General features: G+C 38.7%; 1 long non-coding RNA gene across 1 annotated transcript in view; it reads right to left on the reverse strand.

Moving 5' to 3' along the window:
- Positions 1-378: 378 nt before the first annotated feature.
- Positions 379-15,780, reverse strand: part of LOC119708278 — a 48,035-nt gene continuing 32,633 nt past the window's right edge. Inside the window, exon 2 of the long non-coding RNA XR_005259016.1 lies at positions 379-1,715. This is a non-coding gene — a long non-coding RNA (uncharacterized LOC119708278). The remainder of the gene's footprint in view (positions 1,716-15,780) is intronic.

Here is a 15,780-nt window from a genome sequence, read left to right on the forward strand (position 1 = left end):
TATGGCAGAATGTCACCCTTATTTTCAAACAAGTAAGCGATCAACAAATCTAGAAAAAAAATTATTGTCATCCTTGATAGATATAAAAAAAAAATCTTCTCTTGCTGCTTAAAAATGGACATTCTGTTACCTCTAATGTGTTTGCTATTTTACCAATATACTTGTATGAGTGCTTTCCATCATAGACACAGCTGTCTCTTTTTCAGCATTCTGCCATGAAACAGTTGCAAGCTTCAGAAGTCAAAATATAATTGACACAGCTAAATATTTTTTCCTAAATGCAGCCATTTTATCAAGTCTTGAAATTAGGTCCAGTGACAACCTGCCTCTCCTAAAATTCTTCTGGAATACAGATCAGCACCCTCTCCAACAGCAGTGTCATGGGAAATCCAGGCACCCAACTTGTATTTATTCCATTACTCCAAATGTTAATATTAGCATGTTTCCAAGGTGGAAATATCATTGAACAAATTCAAATGATAGAGTTGGGAAATTACTAAAACTACATTGGAAATGCATACAAAGATGATTCTAATTTTAGTGTTTAAGGATTAAATGGGGTTTGTGCTGTAGACAGGAAAAACAAAGTTCACCAAAATTGTGTGTCCCATGCGTTTGGTTCCTGTGACAGCTGTGGAATGATGCCTGATCCATACTGGAGTGGAATCAGAGGGAAGCTACAACTTCTGTAACATCCATGTATAAAAATCAGCAGAGGAAATCTAATTGTTTGTGTGTGTTGCTTCTGTCATTTAATTTTAGAGTAGTAGACAGTAATGGAATTGTTTTCTCAGTGTGGTGGTTTTTATTTTATTTTTTTTTTTTTTGGAGGCAGGGGTGGAGGTGGTTAAGTCTCAGATTTAGATTTGTTTCCCCTTCAAAAAGGGTCTGAAGTTGAACCCACACCACTCAAGTGCAGAATATGTACTACAAGACCAAAATGCAAAACAGTTTTTCAAGTGGCTTATGAGTAGAAAGTATGGAGTGAAGATTAGGTAATCCCACTGCAGGGCAATCCAGTCATTTGATGAAATCATCAAAGCTGAAGGTACTGCTTTAAAATGGAGCATGGCTTAGCATCAGGCTTAGCTTCAAAGAGATTGAGGCAACCTAACACTTCTCATTGAAGTGTTTAGAGACTGTCATCATTGTCATGAACCCACCAGAACATGTTACAGCTTTAAAAAAATCAGTTTCCTTCTGAGTATCCAAGCACATGTGCCAAAAGATCATATTTTTATGGCAATGGCAGAAATGGTTTCACATATTTTGTATATATTTAACATCATATATTTGTATTTCCTGGGGAAGGTGACAGTACATTTTCCATTTGATACCCCAGCAGTATATGCAAAATGGAGGTATAAATTTTCCTCTGTTTACTTTGTAGATGTTCCAGCACTGGAGAAGCTCCTCAAATCACTGGGATGAGTATATCACAATGAGGCATAGCTTGCTGAGACAGTGACTGCTATGAAACTATTCAAACCTTTCAGCACCTCTTCCAGTAAGGATGATTCACTTTTGCTGCTTTACCAGGACTGCCCCTGGGTCACCCAGGGGGTTAGAGTGCTTTTCTGTTGCATTAGGTCCAGCTGTGCTGTCAGATTGTTTTCTTATGTTCCACCAAAGTGTCCTGATGCTTTGATTGTTGCTACTGCAGAAATCCTGGGCTTTTGGCTGGGATGGACATCTCATATCCTTTGTGAGATAACCTAGAGGAAGGAGAGAGGATGGTTTTCTCTGGAGCCCTCTTCTCAAAGGCAAAATATAGATATGAGCCAATCTGAGATGGGAGTCATGGACTCAGACCCTGCTTCAGCTCTCAAAAGCTGTTCACATGCATTGAAACAGTGCAATCAACTGGCTATTAATAATGATTAAGAAACAGTCTGAGGTCCCTGGTAAGTCCTTTTGATTTCAGCATTTGTAGGGCTCCAGAATATTTAGACACAAAATTGTCACTGAAATGAACATAAACTCTGCATCTAAATCCCTAGACTTATATATCCTTGACCTGAAGATGTGAGATATCTGACTTAATCTCCCCAAGCCTCCACTGAACCATAGATACACTGACTACTATAGCACACAGAACATCACAGGGGAATCATGAGAACAAACTTGCTAATACTTTTAAAGAGACATAAGGAGGTAACAAATGTACTCAGGATTATCATTACTATTTATCACCATGACACTCACTGGCTGGGAAAGCAGGAGATGATGTTTAGAAAAATCTGAGGAATATTGTCTTGTTTGAAAATATCTCTGCTACTAATGTGATGACTGTCTAGTGGAGTTGTGGTTGCTGGGAATTCACACACTGATTTTATAGAGAGATAAAAGAGTGGAGTTTATATGGAATAAACCCCTTTTGAATAAAACAATCTGCATAAATGCTTTAAGAAAGCCTATAATTATGATAAAAATGTTGCTCAGAGTTAAAATTATGAAGCAATCAAAATTTATAAACAGTCTCTCATCGACTTTTAATCATACTTTCTCATATACAAACTGTAGAAAACATATAGTAGCAATATATAACAATACATATTTTATTTTTGGTAATTTAGGGTGCCATGCTATTCTCTTTAATCAGACAAAGCTTGTCTTGTCAAGCTCTACAGTACTATCCTTAAATGTCAAAAAACGCATAAAGTTCTCTAGTTTTATCTACATTTATCTGAGGTTTTATCCTGCTGGCAGTTAAACACCTCTGGAGAGGTGTTGTGCCCTGTTTGGGCTAGATCCAAAACTTTCTATGGTCATATTCCCACCAAGACTCTCTGGATCAGGACCTCTACTGTCCCTGCCTGCTCTGAAGACGCTTGTTCAGTGTAAGACAGGATCCCACCCACACCTCCCCTGGAAATCCCTTGCAGACATTGCTCTTCATTTGTCATTCAATAAGGAGAATGCTCAAATGATATGTATCATGTAGGACTTGGATGGCAAGAGATATTCAAAAGAAGGAATATTTGTAATGGGAACATTGCCAACTTGAATGCTAGCCTACCATGTCTATAAGCTCCATTGTTTCTTCTGAGCTGAACTAGCTGAACAATTTGGGATGCATCCTGATAGTAACGTGTCTCCTTTGGCAAGTTGTAAAATTCACTGGTATTATTGCGTTATGAAAAATATTATCACAAATATGGTCAGATAGGTCATTATAATGAAATATTTTCTTCAAGACATATGTATTTTTACTGCAGCATTACTAGATTATTTTCTGGAACCGAATATCATGCAGAGTATTCCATCTGAATTCCTTATGAAAATGAGATCTATTGAATTGACTGGCACAGCTTATTGATAGGTTAACTGTTCGAGTCCCCTTAACTACCAGAGTGAACAGCCTTTTCTGCGCAAACATTGATTCAGCTGCTGCTTTTGGCTAGACATCATAATAAGGAACAACTGCCCAGAGTCTCACAAGGTTTACACCTTCCGAATGGAGTGTGAAATCATGTCCATAAATACATGCTTTCAATGTTTTCAAGGGGTAACACCCTTCCAGGACTTCCTATTGATTCCATTTGTCTTCAAGTCCTTGTGAGCTCACTTCCTTTTCACTGACCAACAAAAGTTGCCAAGTGGATTAGTGGTGAGAGGAAGGACTGGAGAAGGCTCCTTCCACAGTCTGTGGGGCAAGACCCTAAGGGGTGCTCATCCTATTAGTCCATGGAGAAATATGAATACTTTGTGGCTTTTTCAAAGCCACACTGTATTTTATACAAATTCTGCATGCTTGAAGGGGAAATGTTTTTGGCTTGAGAAAGTGAAACCTCAGCTTGATCCTCAGCTAGATGATTCAGATGGCTGTTTTTGAAGGACAGAGAAGCTTCACGAGTGCAGCTGATAGTGTTTGACTACCAAGCAACGGCATTCTTCAATGTGCTTGCCATGCTCCTGCCCATGTCCCAAATCCAAGCACAGTACAACTTCTTTTTCAGCCAAAAAAAAACCCCTTGTCCCTTTGGGACTTTGTGATTTTGGGAGAGACAGGCAGATTTTTTTGTTTTCTTCTTTCCAGTTTCCTGACACTTGGCTCTATTAGGGGTTTACCTACAGGATGGGTAGAAGTTATTTTCTATGATTAACATGACACTTCATTTAAAAGACTTCTTTACTATGAAATCTCTACATTTAGCATCTATAATCACTAAATATAAACATCAACTCTCACTTTGTGTCTATATGTGGCCCTAAAAATGATGTTCTGTTTCCAGCCAAGACAGATGAATGTTATGAGTGCTCTGTGTAGAATGCAGGGCAAAAATACTACATCAAAACCTAAACAAACCTAAAACATAAACCCAAACATTTTGTACACTTACGTTAAAATTATATTGAAATTTGGGAGCATGAACTACAAAACTAGGCTTCTTTCTGTCTTACAAACTGCAATGTCTGTTAAGAAAAACTAAAGCATAATTGCAAATTGGAATTTCCTGCCTATTCTTACATCGACATTTGTGTTTTTCTCTTATCATCTCCCACATGTAAATGGAGCAGCTTCCTAACCCTCCTGTTATTTATCACATTCAATGTAACAGTTTAGCAAATTCTCCAATTGTGTTGGTGTTTGCTTTCACAGACATGGAAAGCAATTTGATGTGTCCTTTTAATGAGTCATTTTCATGCAAGGAGAAAAACAGTGGTTGGGGAAGTTCCTAAAGCATGCTGCTCATTGATTTTAAGATTCTCTTTTGAATGTGTTGCTTAAAACCGAGATTGTTTAGTCAGAAGAGTTATTCAAACCATCTTTTCTTCTAACTCATAAGTTTGAAGAACTTCAGCTTCCTTTTACTTTGCAGGGGCTGCAATTTTATCACTGAATTGACTTTCTCACAAAACAGTGAAGTGAAATTCAAGGTTTAGTTTAAAAAGTTTTTAACACTTGGGTTGCTAGTGGTAGCTGTCAAAATGTGAGAAGGATGCAAAATCATCTGTTCATGACAGTGCAAGGGAAGTGCAGATGGAAGTCTAGCAGGGCAGAAGTTCTCTTCATCTGTAGCAGGTGATGGCTCTAAACTATAATGGTGACAATATAAATGTAATTTTTTAAGCTGTGCTCCTGTGCTGATCATTTCAGTGGTGTTTCTAATGAACGCACAAACCTACAAATCTTGACTGAATTCTGACCTGGACAAAGGGTGGCTCGAGAAGAAAGCTAATTGCAATGGATAGTTTCTTCAGGGGAACAAGGAACTTGGAACCCAACAAAACAACTGTGAGAAGAACAGATGAGCCAGACCTCCTACACTGGTCACTGAAGCAACTACAGTGGTCATCATAACCCTACTTATGGTCACATGTGCTCTTGCACTAGGGTTCCTGTGGGTTTCACTTAACTGTAAGATGGAGAGATGGCACATACTGACCTTTCAAGGAGGGCATGAAATTTTGGCTACAGTGGGCCACATGAGCTGTGTCACACTGAGGAATGTAGGGGTGCTTTCCTACCCCTTTTCTTTGCTGAGACAACTCAGACATGGCCTAGCTCCATGACAGGGGTAGACTGAGGTACACGCCATCCCATCCCTGTGTTCAGCTTTTGTTTCACATGTACTAGCAAAGAGCTGTGGCATGTATGGCAGTGAGTCCTCTCATCTAAAACACCGAGATTCATGGCTTTTGGGCATCCTACAGAATCCTACAACAAAGGATACAGTTCCAGCCACATGAAGATGGGGGAGAATGTGCAACAAAAAAGCACAAAGGAAGGTGGTCCCTGTAGCATGCTGCATTCCCACATCTACGTGGCATTTAGCAGAGGCTGCAGGCAGCATGTGTGTGCAAGGGATGAATTTTTGGTCCTGTTATCAAGGCAGCAGGGGTGTGCACTGGGGCACTGGGGAAAGAGTTAGAGGACACAGACTGCCAGAACAACTCATCCAGATTACAGCTCCCTTGCTGGGACAAGCTGGTGGGTCACAGGGAATAGGCTGCAGGATTGAATGAATGTTTTTCTGAATCTTGCTTGCTGGATACATGCAAAGCACATCGGTGCAACTTGTGACTAGAACTCAATCTTGCAGAAGGAAATGTTGCTGGAATAAGGTACCATTAGAAAGCAAATTCTCTAGGATTCATGTGAGCATTTAAAATCCCATTTAAAAGCAAAATCATAGCTCATTATTTTTCTTTTAAACGAAAGGAAAATCTTCTAAAAGCAAGAACTGACCCTAATTTAGTTGAAATGTAGGTGAAATTGGTAGCTGAAGCTGCTGGTGAACATAATTTATAGTGTACAGACTCTATAAATTGTGTTCAATATATTTCCCAAACTACACAAATACAACGACAATTATTTATTACAAATACTACTTCAGAACAAAAATTTAAAGTTTCTTTTTGGGCACAATGACATTTGCTATACTTAGAGCCTGTATATTAGAATGATCCTGGTCATCGTGAAATTGTAGAAGTCTTACCAAAGAGCAAAACCGCTGCATACAAGCTGAACTACTTAACCCAGCCATGAATTGTCTAAACAAAATAATTTGATACTGGCTGTTTTCCGCATTTTAATTAGCAACTGCAGACGGCTGTTGCATAATCCTGTTTAATGTCTGTGCTTGATACCTCCCAAATAGCTCAGTGATTGAATTCATACCTTCGTGTGGCTAAATGCATTAGCTGAAAGAAAACCACCAACACTAAGATTCACTTTCTGACATAAATCTAATGCAAGCATGTCTCCTTCACTGGCTTAACACAGAAAAAGCTCTTTTAATTTATAGTCTGTTGGTTGCAAAGATGCCCCAAGGTATTTTGTATAAATGCATATTGATGTCTTTGGCGAATTTTTTCCTCCCCAGCAGAGTTTCTTTGCAACAGAGATCACAGTGCCCCCATTAGATAATCACCACCCTCAATGACACGTAGCCTAATCATGCAATTGATCACAGTAAATCAAAGATTCAGGAATTCTCTGAACAGCTGTGTCGTAATACGGCACGAACAGATGACACGGACACTGCTGCTCTCCAGGTGAACAAAAAAGAGGGACCTTTATTTTCTGACTCCAACATTTATAGTTTTACAAAAGTGACAGTGGGTTGGAGGGTGACAGTGCCACCTCTCCAATGACACTGGACAGACCAAGAGTCCATCAATTCTCTCCTCCTCCATGAAAGAATGCAAAACATAAGTTGTTTACAGAACTGTGTGTGAGAAAGTTTGTTACAAGAACGCAAACATCAGAAGGCTTAGCAAAGTCTTAGAAAATCAGGGTGACACAGCTGTCTGCAGCTGACCCTTTCTGTGCAATGGGCTACCTTGGCCAGGTTTCCCCTGGAGGCAGACCAGGGAGGGGAAGGGAGGGCAGGAGTGGAGTTTGCAGCCCCCCTGTCCGAGTGCTGGGCCCCAAGGTGCGGTGAGGGCTGTGCCACTGCTCCTGCTCCCCACTGCTGCTGCCTCGCTCTGCTGTTTGCCACAAAGCAACCAGCTCGCCAGTCCTGCTAATTATGGTGGCTAACAAGCTACACACATACCTGTGTGCAACACAAATCACATTAATTAAATTCTCATAATTTAAGATTTTTGGAGTCACAAACAGCGACAGTTCTACCCTGCCTACCTACTGGTAACCTTTTTTTTCCTCTGCCTTTTTTTTTTTTTCCCTATGCTTTTTTTCCCCCCCTCCACACAACCCTGCTGTTTTAATTGAGGTTATGAGAAACAAGAGACAGCATTGGCATCTCACTGCTGCTTTCTTATTTGAGTGCTAATGCTCAGAGAGTATTTTGCTTAGTGTTCATATAAAAGGGTAGAGCTTTAAGTGTTTGCTTTGCCACATTAGGATACATATTTTAAGATGCTTAACTGCTTCTTCACATGAGAAAAACAACTTGCCAGTTGCTCAACAGGGGCATGAGCATTGGTAGAGAACTTACGTGCATTTACTTAGATAAATAAAAATACCTAAAAATAACCTTTAAATGTTTCAAAATGTAGAAATGAACATGATAAAAAATTCTAAGTGATTAAACAAGATTTTAATGATTTTATTATCTCAGCTCAGTTTGTCTCAAAAAACCCCCACCAAAACTACCATAAAGAAAACGAATTATGTTATCTTTTATCTTATCTCTACCAGAATATATTTTATTACAAAAGTCTCGAACATCTGTTGTGCAGCTTTCTGTGCATTTTAATAACTATTTTAAATTTTTTTAAAGGGAGGGTACATATTTCTGTTTATTGAAATATTTATTGGATGACAGAATGTGCAGATCTCAGTGACATGGTACATGTGATTTTAAAAGAAAATGGCTTGCACTGGGTTTGTCTTAAAACCAAAAGTTTTCTTTCTGAGGCCAGCATAAAGTTGCAAAAATCCACACTGGCATTGTTCAGGAACAAGAGACAATATTCTATCTCTTGTCAGTGGCAGAAGAACAGATATATAATTTCACGCTTGATTTTTATAAGGAAATCTGTTTTGTGAATGCACGATGGCATAGTAATAAAAGAAAGCATCAACATAAATTTGTATCAACGTAGACATTGTTTGCTGAGCCAAGACTACAAACAAACCCACCAAAGCTTTTATGCTGTTCATCTGTAAATTAAGGGAAGCCTACTTCTTTCTGAAGGTCAGCAATGAAAGCTGCTGCAAAGGTGCTCTGTTAACTGAACTTCCAACAAGACCAAGAGGTATTTATGTCCTCAAGACTACCTCTGCAATAAATACCACTCCTGGCTGTACCTGCAAAATGCTGCTGGCCAGTGTTACCTGGACAGTGTCATTTGTCCAGGGAGCAAAGAAAAACACAATCTAAGCCCAAATAAATGTTTGTGGACAGGAACTGAGATGGACATCTCAGAAGAAAAGCTATTTCCCAAATCCTAAAATGGCTTTTATGGTCCTGATTTATCAGTCTTTTTTCCCTCAGAACTCCTGCTGGATGCAAAAGAGAGTTCAATGGGACAAAACGATGGTGTGAGTGGATGAAGTGGAGTATACTAGAACAGACCTAGAATTAAGTTAATGTTCTCTTGAGGAGAAGGTGAAAGCCAGTACTAGAGATAGTGTAATATACTATTGGTCCACAGTAAGAGTTTAAGATGGTTTTGTTTGTTTTGTTTTAATGCACTTCTCCTTGGGTGCTTTATTTCAGGCAAAGTCCATGAAGAAATTTATAAAGATTCCCCTCACTCCATCTATGTCCAACAAATACCAGAAAAAAATTACAAAAGCATGCCAGGACACTAGGTTTATTATAGGGAACACAGGGCTTGTTCATGATTTTCATGGTATTTATTTAAAGACACCAAAATAAATGAGAAGGATCTTTGCATTTTATTTATCTAAAGCTTTGTGATAACAAAAAGTTTGTGATTCCTTTGAGCAGCCAGAAGTGGCTGACATCCAGTATCCAGTATGATATCCAGTAATGAGAAAGGAATCTTATTCAAAATAGGCTAATTCTTAAACTTAATTTCTACTTCTTCCATTTCTCTCTACACTTCTAAAGACAGTTCATAAGTTAAGCTCTGACCCTAAAGTGAAACCAGGTATTTCCTAAAGCCATGGATAATCTTTAGGAATTGAGACCCTCAAACTCCAGGCCATTTTTTTCCTGTTGGCTTGGCTTGGAAATAAAAGCTAAAAAGTTATCTTATGAAAATCAATTACATATCTTGGAAAACACAGAAAGTAAAAACACAGTTCAAGTAATGAATGGAATAACTTAAATTGTGTTTGGTTTGGTTGCACTCAGTAAATCTCACTTATACAAATGTGTTTTAAAGTTAATTATCTACTATAATTCTAATCTAAATATATTAGAGGGACTTCTTTATCATTCTTAGTCTTCTGTGAAGTGATTGAACTCTAGTATAAAACTGCTGACATTAAAATAGGGTGTAATAAAGACAGTCAGTTAATTGCTAGAAGGTCAATGAAGAGAAAAGGATTGTACTCAATTTAACAGTACCATGGCAAGCAATGCCAGGAAGTGCAGTAGCTGCCAAAAAATGGATACATGGGTGACCTGTATTGAAGAAAATGAAAAATGACAGACCATTTTCTTATTTTTAGATAACTGAAGTTGCAGATGGTTCTGTGACTGACAATTCATACAGAAAAACCGAGTGAGATGAACTTTGCTGGAAGCCTGTGTTCTCAAAGTCTGTACCTGAGCTGGTCATCTGAACACCCTCTAAAGTCAGTGGAAACAAATGGTTTCTTACTAAGGTACTTGTCTAAAAGGTAGTTCTCTAGAACTACATGTATTTTTCTTCACTGGAAATGAAGAGACCTGCAGGTAACAAGCTCAGATGTGAACATCTCAAACTAGATGACAGAAATCCTACCAAAGGCATGTCTGATGCTGGAAAACCATTAGTAGTGTAGGCGGGACAAGGGAAGACCAGGGAGTAACAGCCTTGGACACCTACCAACTGCTGCCATACCAGATCTTCAGCAGGGAACTTCAAGACTGTCCAGTGGCACTACATAAACTTAGCAATTGTTCCAGTCCTTGGTTTGATAGAATATATACAGACTATATACTGTGGTTCTGAAGTTAGAAAGAAGAACCTTGTCTCATTATTCTGTTTCTAGATCAAACTTCCTGTATGAAGTACTAAATTGGCAGTCTGCATCCAAGTAGTCTTGAAAGCAGAAATCCTCAGGAAGCAATAAATGCTCTTACACTGGTTAGTGATGCATTAAGCAGTTGGAATAGGACCACAAATTTTTAGTCCTAAGAAGCCTTAGTCTTGCTTTAATCACTGACTCAAAAATATATGCTGAGATAAAGCCATTTTCTGTAGATAGGGCTGGTCAGAAGCTTCCTTAAAGAAAAATCTAATTCACAGACTCCCAAAGACCTTCAGTTGTTTTCAAGCTAGGCTTTGGAGGTGTTTATTTAGAAGTTTATATGTCCTGCTGATTTTAATGCCCTTCTTTTGATCTGGGGAATGTGCTGTAATACTGTGCTTTGTAATCTGCAGTATTACCAAAATATTTTTTCACTGTGATTTTCAGCTCTTTGGGTATTTGAAATGTTAATGCTTTGCACTCACAATTCACTCTTGAGCACCAGCCTGCTTTCCCAGGCCATGGCCACGAGCAAACAGGTAGGTGAAAGTGCAAGTGTTCAGATAAATATTCATGTATTTATACTGTGATCATGAAATCGAAAAGGCTCTTTCACAAGTACAAAATAGAAGGTTAGGCCTCTCTTCAGCTGAACAACATATTTTCCTCCCTTCAGCATCTTGCTCCCCATCAAACCAACAACATACACAAAGACTTGTTCTCCACCGTGCAGTAAAACACAACTCTTACATTTTTTCTATCAGTTCTCTGGTGCTATCTTGGGGCAAGAATATTTATTATTCTTTATTTTCTCTAGTGAACAAATGCTTTAAAATGTCATAATTTCATATGCTGGCAGTTGTGTCAGTTTATGTAGGTAAAGTTCCCCCTTCTGTTTCTACTTAAGCATACAGAATCTGGCATATGTCTCATCTGTGCTATGGCATCTTAATTATATGTCATTGTTGAAGATACCTAAGAATTGCAGCCCATATTTTGATTATTTGCTTCATCTAGCTTGTTTACTGTCTAACTCAGTTAATTTATTACCTTTATCATATACTAATGCTGATATGATCAAATGTTACAGAATGGTTATAATGTTACAAATTTAACTGGATTGGGAAAATACTGTTGATAACAGGCATTGAAATTCTTCCAATCAAGTCCAAGAAATTTGAACTGATTTGACACTTTCTTTGGGCCAAAGAAGCTTTTAAAAAGTCTTCTGTGTAAAAACTACTGGTTTATGTCTCTTCTTGGTATACTGAATTTACTTTTTAATTTATCGAATCTTCACACTCATTTATTCCCACATGGTCTAAAAGTCTTGGCTTTGTAAAAAGTCCCTGAAAGGTTTTTGCATGATGCTTGTAAAACCGGGGCTCTCAATTTGCTGATCCTAAAGATCCCCTTTTCTCCATGATGAAAGAGGGCCATAGGCATACACAAGAAACAAGCCCACTTCAAAGGACAGAGAAAAGAAAGCAAGTGTGCTTCTATGTTAAAACAGACTTTTCAAGAAAGTGTCCTGCTAAAGATGAGTTTTTAAAACAAGGATTTTAGTAGAAAAACCAGTACTTCTGTGACAATGCAGGCTATGGATCTCAGTTAATGTCTAGATTTATAGACAGAGCAGGCATCTGTGCTCTTGGATACAGATTGATGCTACTGGCAGACAGGAATTCAGGGATCTAGGGGTTAAGCTTATATTATCATACAGTGATGCTGCAGGCCTTCAGGCAGTTTTCTCCAACAGTTCTCTGTAAAGGACCATATAATGGGATGATAAGGATAGATGTCAAAATCCTCACTTAAAAAGTGAATGTGGCAGAAAGAGAACTATATTGTAAGGCATTTGGGCTTCTCTTTAAAAGAGAGAACACCTGTACAGCAAGGTTAGATTTTTGCCTAACAAAAATCAAACCAGATTACTGACTTATGTGCTTACTTAAACAAGGAGAGGGAAGAAACAGGTGCTGAGAATCACTGAGGTTCTATTAAGACATCTGTTTGACATTCAAAGTTTGCAGCATTTTGTAGAATGGGTTACACCCAAGCATAAAAGCTGTAACAATTACAGATAGACTGAGGAATACAAAAGTAACCCTTTAAAGTTTACACAACAACTAAAGAGCATCACTAAAGTGATGTGGATAAGATAATAGGGGGAAGGTTCTAAAAAATAATGATATGAAATAAAAATGCTAAATAAACATTGGTATGTAAAGATAAAATTCATGTAAATGTCCATGTGCCAGGAGGCCTAAAGTCAAAAACCAATTTGCCAGGCATTGGAGAACCTATAATCTGTATTGCACGATGGCATCACAAAACCATGGGACATTTTTTGTTAGACACGTAGCCATATGGAGAGATCAGACTGACAGAAGTGGTGTGGGAGTGACCTTGCACCTGGAAAAAAACCCATAGATTTCATTAACACAAATTTTCTGAATAGGAAACATCGTATGTCAGATCTTGCTTCAGTACAGACCTCTGCCTGCAGAACCACTGTGTGGAAGCCAGCCAGAGAAAGCCTTTGGATTAAATCCTGACACCAGTGAGCTCATGATTGGCTTTACGATTTTACTGCCTTTGCAGTGACCCTGAGGCTGCTGGGATAACCCTGACTGCTCCCTGACTTCTGAACCTGCAAGAGCAGCCCTCGTTGCAGCAGGAGCAGGTTCTTCATCCTTCACAGCATCCTCCCTGCCTGGGCACATCCAGCCCCACTGGTGTCTCCAAGATGTGAGTGGAGCAGCTGTAGGGATGGAACCCTGGTAGGAAGTCCAGTGCCTGGACAGTTTAGGATAGAGTGGGAAGAGACATAGAACTTTATGGGATTGGGAGAGCAAAGCTTATTCACAGAGATGCCAGAGGCTATGACACCTAAGTACCATAAAGAAAGCAGCAGAAAGCAACTGTAGCATTTCACAGCAGTGACAGCAATCATAATAAAGACGAAAGCAGAGTCTGAATTACCACACAAGCTATTAAAGTACTGATAACTTCAGTGTACCTTTTTGGAATAGCTATTCTCAGAGAGAAAAAGTCTCTTTCTGATTTGATCCCAGCAGCTACAATGTAAACTTTTCAATACTTTGCACAGAAAGCAATATATTAGTTACTGTATAGGAAACAGGAAACAAGATCTGCTTAGTGAAATTAAACATTTCCATAACACACTGGCACAAAAAAAAAAAAAAGCCAATCAGAAGGAAAGCTGCCAGAATCTGTAGGCTAAATCATCCCTACCAGTATGAAAGAGATCTCAAATGAGGGGAAAGCTATGGGAGAAGTTGCCTATTTAGAATTGCGTTCAGCTGGTGCCTTGGCTGTTTCTCTGACTTCTATGGCAAGGCTGGTAGATTTAACTCGGAGTTATTAATGTAAATAATTGTTCAAACTCACATTTAAATTAGATAGTACAGAAGAAAAGATATTAGCCCTAGTTTTTTGTTCTCATGGTCTTGAAGGTTTTTAAAGGTAACACGGAAGGAGGTGGTTTAAGGTAAATCAAAGAGAGCATCTGTGTTTCCTTTCTCCGTAACAAGAGCTATGTTACAGATTAAATAAGTACATTCTTGCTTCTTCCCTAGTACTTCCTCTCCAGTCAGTGCTACTTATTTTTGGACTAAAGTCAAACAATACAGTGAAATGAGCAGGGAACCACCCTTACCATGTCTCTTGAACTAATCAGAAAAAAAAAAAAAAAGGTTCTTCAAGAATTGGAATGGTTTTGGGGAAAATACACAGTCAGTCTAAATGTTGCGAAGATATATAGCATCCTAGGAAAATCTGTTGAAAGCACAACTCCTAAATCCTAAAGGCACTAGAGATGGAAAAGCCTCAAATTTTGTTTTCAGACTGTAGTAGAAGTGCTGGTACATGGCAGACTACCTGCAGGGAGATGGTAGCTGTCTTGTAACCTGCTCCTCGAGAAGCTTCCCCGGGCCAATTAAGGCATGTATAATTCACTCTGGATCATTATGGTTATGAAGGATGGTGATGAATATGTGAAGACCATCAGAGAACTCATGTTATGTGACCTTTATCTGATTTTCACTAACAAATTAACATCCCCTTAGAATGAAAAAGGTAAAAAACACTGCACAAAGAGATATAAAAGCTGGTGAGTCATTTTGGTGACATTATTACTGAAGCCTTTTCCAAACAAAAATGGCAAGTGTTTGCACTTTCTCTGCTAGTCTGCAGAAACTGGCTAACCCAAAGTTAATACAGTCTTCATCACCAGCCACCATTCCCCCTGCAATTGTTACCACTGTTATTTAGAAAACTATCCCTACAGAGCCATATTTTCCCTTCAGCTCCACTGGTGGAAAGACAGGCCATTTACATCACTGGTGAGGACTGAAGACATCTGATTTAGAAAAATCTTTTGTTTGGGACAGGGTCTAATTGTGTATATTCTGGATTATAGTTACAAAACATCATTCATCCACTCCAAGCTCCTAGGAGGTATATCTCAGAAAAATTGAAAATAATTTATAGTGGCCTAATTTTGATATTGCTGTCTTTACTACTACAATAACAACATGAAGCCCCAGACATAAATAACACCTTTTGGAAACATATAAGAAGATTCACTACGTGCCACCAAAGACCTTATTACAGGTCCCATAGGGCCCAAGTCTGCAATGCAGAGGTCCCTTTGAAATACTTGCACTTGCAGAAACCTTTGGCTAAATGGTACTCTTCCAGTTTAAACTCTCACAACAATGAGTTTCTTCCTCTTTTGTGTGAACAACCTTTCTTACAGAAGCACATTAACAAGAAGAGGTGTGTTCCTGATAGACCCTGAAATACTGAAAATAAGCAAGATGGAACGTCAAAGGGGATTTCTGGGATTCTTCACTACAGATCCCTCCACAAACTACACCAGCAGTACAGCAGCATTGCATATCTTGTCACTACCCTTTTAGGCCTTCTCTTTTTTTAGGAGAGCCACTCTTCAGAATGAGGAAAATGTTCTGAGGTGAAAAAAATCCCAACTTAATGACTGCATTTTATATTTTGAAACTGCACATCGCTTTGATGGAGAAGATGCATTTAATGATGTTAAAGAAGGTAGAACTGCTGACTGATATAACATTTCAGGACTGATCATTGAGCATATCTTTCTAATGGGGTCTGTGTGCCAGTTTTGTGAAAGAGTGAAGGTTTTGCTGCACACAAATTCCCTGGGGCAAAGAGAA

Source organism: Motacilla alba, chromosome 1 (genome assembly GCF_015832195.1).
Source record: "Motacilla alba alba isolate MOTALB_02 chromosome 1, Motacilla_alba_V1.0_pri, whole genome shotgun sequence".
NCBI classification, from domain to species: domain Eukaryota; kingdom Metazoa; phylum Chordata; class Aves; order Passeriformes; family Motacillidae; genus Motacilla; species Motacilla alba.